Source organism: Salvelinus namaycush, chromosome 20 (genome assembly GCF_016432855.1).
Source record: "Salvelinus namaycush isolate Seneca chromosome 20, SaNama_1.0, whole genome shotgun sequence".
NCBI lineage: Eukaryota > Metazoa > Chordata > Actinopteri > Salmoniformes > Salmonidae > Salvelinus > Salvelinus namaycush.
The window spans coordinates 55,750,370-55,755,774 of NC_052326.1; positions in this window are offsets into that span (position 1 = coordinate 55,750,370).

A 5,405-nucleotide genomic window follows, 5' to 3' on the forward strand; every position below is an offset into this window, starting at 1 on the left:
TTCAGTAGTAATCAGTTCCATCAGGTCCCGTTCAGTAGTAATCAGTTCCTATAACAGTTACATCAGGTCCTGTTCAGTAGTAATCAGTTCCACCAGGACCTGTTCAGTAGTAATCAGTTTTCTCAGGTCCTGTTCAGTAGTAATCAGTTCCACCAGGTCCTGTTCAGTAGTAATCAGTTCCTATAACAGTTACATCAGGTCCTGTTCAGTAGTAATCAGTTTTCTCAGGTCCTGTTCAGTAGTAATCAGTTCTTATAACAGTTCCATCAGGTCCTGTTCAGTAGTAATCCGTTTTCTCAGGTCCTGTTCAGTAGTAATCAGTTCCATCAGGTCCTGTTCAGTAGTAATCCGTTTTCTCAGGTCCTGTTCAGTAGTAATCAGCTCCACCAGGACCTGTTCAGTAGTAATCAGTTCCACCAGGTCCTGTTCAGTAGTTCAGTTCCATCAGGTCCCGTTCAGTATTCAGTTTCCACCAGGACCTGTTCAGTATTAATCAGTTCCACCGATCCTGTTCAGTAGTATCGTTCCTATACAGTTACATCAGGTCCTTTCATAGTAATCAGTTTTCTCAGGTCCTGTTCAGTAGTAATCAGTTCTTATAACAGTTCCATCAGGTCCTGTTCAGTAGTAATCCGTTTTCTCAGGTCCTGTTCAGTAGTAATCAGTTCCATCAGGTCCTGTTCAGTAGTAATCAGTTCCACCAGGTCCTGTTCAGTAGTAATCAGTTCCATCAGGACCTGTTCAGTAGTAATCAGTTCCATCAGGACCTGTTCAGTAGTAATCAGTTCCACCAGGTCCTGTTCAGTAGTAATCAGTTCCACCAGGACCTGTTCAGTAGTAATCAGTTCCACCAGGTCCTGTTCAGTAGTAATCAGTTCCATCAGGTCCCGTTCAGTAGTAATCAGTTCCATCAGGTCCTGTTCAGTAGTAATCAGTTCCATCAGGTCCTGTTCAGTAGTAATCAGTTCCACCAGGTCCTGTTCAGTAGTAATCAGTTCCATCAGGTCCTGTTCAGTAGTAATCAGTTCCATCAGGTCCTGTTCAGTAGTAATCCGTTTTCTCAGGTCCTGTTCAGTAGTAATCAGTTCCATCAGGACCTGTTCAGTAGTAATCAGTTCCATCAGGACCTGTTCAGTAGTAATCAGTTCCATCAGGACCTGTTCAGTAGTAATCAGTTCCATCAGGTCCTGTTCAGTAGTAATCAGTTCCACCAGGACCTGTTCAGTAGTAATCAGTTCCACCAGATCCTGTTCAGTAGTAATCAGTTCCATCAGGTCCTGTTCAGTAGTAATCAGTTCCATCAGGTCCTGTTCAGTAGTAATCCGTTTTCTCAGGTCCTGTTCAGTAGTAATCAGTTCCACCAGGACCTGTTCAGTAGTAATCAGTTCCACCAGGTCCTGTTCAGTAGTAATCAGTTCCATCAGGTCCTGTTCAGTAGTAATCAGTTTTCTCAGGTCCTGTTCAGTAGTAATCAGTTCCACCAGGACCTGTTCAGTAGTAATCAGTTTTCTCAGGTCCTGTTCAGTAGTAATCAGTTCCATCAGGTCCTGTTCAGTAGTAATCAGTTCCATCAGGTCCTGTTCAGTAGTAATCAGTTCCTATGACAGTTACATCAGGTCCTGTTCAGTAGTAATCAGTTCCACCAGGACCTGTTCAGTAGTAATCAGTTTTCTCAGGTCCTGTTCAGTAGTAATCAGTTCCACCAGGACCTGTTCAGTAGTAATCAGTTTTCTCAGGTCCTGTTCAGTAGTAATCAGTTCCATCAGGTCCTGTTCAGTAGTAATCAGTTTTCTCAGGTCCGTTCAGTGTAATCATTATCAGGTCCTGTTCATAGTAATCAGTTTTCTCAGGTCCTGTTCAGTAGTAATCAGTTTTCTCAGGTCCTGTTCAGTAGTAATCAGTTTTCTCAGGTCCTGTTCAGTAGTAATCAGTTCCATCAGGTCCTGTTCAGTGACGCTCCTGCGTCAATATCTCATTGTACTGTAATCTCGATACTAGAGACTCCAGTGATTATGAAGAGCCACAAAGAAAAGGTGCAGTACTCTGTTATTAACTGACAGACACCTTCAGTCTTGATCTCCTGTGTGGTCCTGAACAGTGAGAACAACGTTAAAGGTTGTACAATATATACACTGTGTACAATATATACACCAATACGCTGTGGCGTACTCACAGGCATACAGCCAGGCAGTGTAGTGTAACTCACAGGCATACAGCCAGGCAGTGTAGTAGTGTAACACACAGGCATACAGCCAGGCAGTGTAGTGTAACTCACAGGCATACAGCCAGGCAGTGTAGTAGTGTAACACACAGGCATACAGCCAGGCAGTGTAGTGTAACTCACAGGCATACAGCCAGGCAGTGTAGTAGTGTAACACACAGGCATACAGCCAGGCAGTGTAGTGTAACTCACAGGCATACAGCCAGGCATTGTAGTGTAACACACAGGCATACAGCCAGGCAGTGTACTGTAACACACAGGCATACAGCCAGGCAGTGTACTGTAACTCACAGGCATACAGCCAGGCAGTGTAGTTTAACACACAGGCATACAGCCAGGCAGTGTAGTGTAACACACAGGCATACAGCCAGGCAGTGTAGTAGTGTAACACACAGGCATACAGCCAGGCAGTGTAGTGTAACACACAGGCATACAGCCAGGCAGTGTAGTAGTGTAACACACAGGCATACAGCCAGGCAGTGTAGTGTAACACACAGGCATACAGCCAGTGCAGACATCAGAGCTTGTCCTGAGGACTGAACTCCAGCTAACCCGCTGACAATAAACCTCTGGGCTAGTCATTTCACCTAGCTGGTTCTCCACGTACTGTAGTAGGAGGCGGAGTCCAGATCCACAGTAGAACAGTGGAACCGGCCTGCCTGCAGACATTAGAGCTTGTCTGGCTCAGGACTAACCCTGCTGCTAAAATAACTCTGACAGACACACACACACACACACACACACACACACACACACACACACACACACACACACACACACACACACACACACACCACACACACACAGACACCACACAGCCACCACACACAGACACCCACCATACACACACAGATGGACACACACGCACACAGACCACACCACAGCACAGACATAGACACACACATAACACACACACACAGACACAGACACACACACAGACACAGACACACACACAGACACACAGACCCACACACACACACACACACACACAGATGGACACACACGCACACAGACACACACACAGACACACACACACACAGATGGACACACAGACACACACACAGACACACACACACACACAGATGGACACACAGACACACACACAAACAGGTCTGAGCTGATAATAGAGCTCATAGAGGAGGTGGACCAGACTCCCTTAAGATGGCATGTAAATGCTGTATGAATTAAGGGCTGAAGGAGAAATACACCCGAGGACTCCTTTTATGAGGACAGTATATGATAAAGATATACAGTACCGTCCGTTATTCTATGAATTACACTGTGATAATGTTAAACAAACAGAAATATGATTTGATCATTTGTTTCAAGTCAGGCATACAGTATAAGTTAAGACCAAGCTTGCACTAAGCCCTTAAAATAATAAGCCCTTACAGTAGGAACTCTACAGGAAAGCTTTCAATTTGAATAGCTGTACATGATTGCTGCCATCAGTTTTTATTAGTCTCTGCTTCGACCTGCAATCCTATTCCATCTAGAGCTGTCAGGAGCAGTCGTATTCCATCTAGAGCTGTCAGGAGCAGTCCTATTCCATCTAGAGCGGTCAGGAGCAGTCCTATTCCATCTAGAGCTGTCAGGAGCAGTCCTATTCCATCTAGAGCTGTCAGGAGCAGTCCTATTCCATCTAGAGCTGTCAGGAGCAGTCCTATTCCATCTAGAGCTGTCAGGAGCAGTCCTATTCCATTTAGAGCTGTCAGGAACAGTCCTATTCCATCTAGAGCTGTCAGGAGCAGTTCTATTCCATCTATAGCTGTCAGGAGCAGTCCTATTCCATCTAGAGCAGTCAGGAGAAGTCATATTTCATCTAGAACAGTCAGGAGCAGTCCTATTCCATCTAGAGCGGTCAGGAGCAGTCCTATTCCATCTAGAGCTGTCAGGAGGAGTCCTACTCCATCTTGAGCAGTCAGGAACAAATCTATTTCATCTAGAACAGTCAGGAGCAGTCCTATTCCATCTAGCGCTGTCAGGAGCAGTCCTATTCCATCTAGAGCTGTCAGGAGGAGTCCTACTCCATCTTGAGCAGTCAGGAACAAATCTATTCCATCTAGAGCAGTCAGGAGAAGTCCTATTCCATCTAGAGCAGTCAGGAGCAGTCCTATTCCATCTAGAGCAGTCAGGAGCAGTCCTATTCCATTTAGCGCTGTCAGGAGCAGTCCTATTCCATCTAGAGCTGTCAGGAGGAGTCATACTCCATCTTGAGCAGTCAGGAACAAATCTATTTCATCTAGAACAGTCAGGAGCAGTCCTTCATCTACGCTGTCAGGAGCAGTCCTATTCCATCTAGAGCTGTCAGGAGGAGTCCTACTCCATCTTGAGCAGTCAGGAACAAATCTATTCCATCTAGAGCAGTCAGGAGAAGTCCTATTCCATCTAGAGCAGTCAGGAGCAGTCCTATTCCATCTAGAGCAGTCAGGAGCAGTCCTATTCCATCTAGAGCAGTCAGGAGCAGTCCTATTCCATCTAGTGCAGTCAGGAGAAGTCCTATTCCATCTAGAACAGTCAGAAGGTGTCATATTCCATCTAGAACAGTCAGAAGGTGTCATATTCCATCTAGAACAGTCCAAAGCAGTCAGACCATCAAAAGCAATTAGGTGCTCAGAGTGGATGGATGTGTACTCTACTGTAATACCTCTACCTCCACTGTGATTTAAAGGCCAAATCCTTGATTCGAAAAAACAGCAAACAGACAACCACACCACCTGGTTTGCTTTATATTTACATGTATGATAGACAGGTGTACTAAACTCATAAAACATGGGTGTACAATACACATCATATTTCTGTATGTCCAAAATGTCTGTAGGCCTAAATATCATAAATTGCATCTTTTACAGAATACCAGTTTGCCATGTTGTAGCAGCAGGATACTGGATTATTTACGTGATCGGTTCCCCATCCACCACACCAATCTATGGACCCTCAACAGGAACAAATAGTCAGATGATAGTCAGATAAAAAGACAATGAAAGGACACATTGAAATGCAGTGTTTTACCGAACTCACTTCTAAAAACCAAACCTTCCAAAGTGTGTGTTACAGTAAGCATTCTGTTGTATGTCTGAAATATGTTGGACTTTTAATTTAACCACATCAAACTCATTGAATAATAATGATAAGTTTGAAGGAGTGAATGACAGAACTTTAAACAAAACCTGTTGAATGTGTC